This window comes from Penaeus monodon, chromosome 28 (assembly GCF_015228065.2).
Source record: "Penaeus monodon isolate SGIC_2016 chromosome 28, NSTDA_Pmon_1, whole genome shotgun sequence".
In the NCBI taxonomy this organism is placed as follows: Eukaryota; Metazoa; Arthropoda; class Malacostraca; order Decapoda; family Penaeidae; genus Penaeus; species Penaeus monodon.
The window spans coordinates 10,252,017-10,252,699 of record NC_051413.1 but is presented as its reverse complement, the minus strand read 5'-3'; positions in this window follow the sequence as shown (position 1 = coordinate 10,252,699).

Genomic DNA, 683 nt, shown 5'->3' with positions numbered 1-683 from the left:
CTCCGGGGTTGTGTGTGTGCAAAATGCGTACGAATGTAGATTTATCTCTCTTGCTCTCTCTTCACACATTCGTGCAAACAAATTAGCAGATAAAGAGAGAAAAAGAGAAGAACCTCAGATAAAACTCAGCACCTTAATTACCAGAATTTTGGAATCTACGGTGTGACGTAACGCTAAAAATGAAAGTCAAAAAATTCTACTGGCTTCATATGAAGATTTATGAAATTATGCAAAGAACAGTGGAAAATAATATAAATTATTAATGTACATGCTTTCTATGCATCTTACATGTGTGTTCATGAGGGAAAAACACTCGACGTGGACACTATATATTAATGTTTTATCTATTGGCAGCCAAGAGAGTTTCAATATGATTCTTCTTATTTTCTTTTTTCTGTTTTCTAAGAAATTATTTTTGAGTGATTAATTAAGGAAAAAGAAAGAACAATAAAAAAAAAATCATACAAAGATGAACTCGCTATTATACATTAAACTTCAATCTATATGGAATTTGAAAGCAATATTTTTATTCGTTAGAGAAATATGAGGATGATTCTTGGCCATGTTATTAGCACACATTTACGTTTGCGAAAAGAAAAGCAAAAATATATCGAATAACTCATTATGTTGTTAGTCTGTTACATTGTTTCTTATTTTGTAAGAAATCTTTGATTAACGTGTTT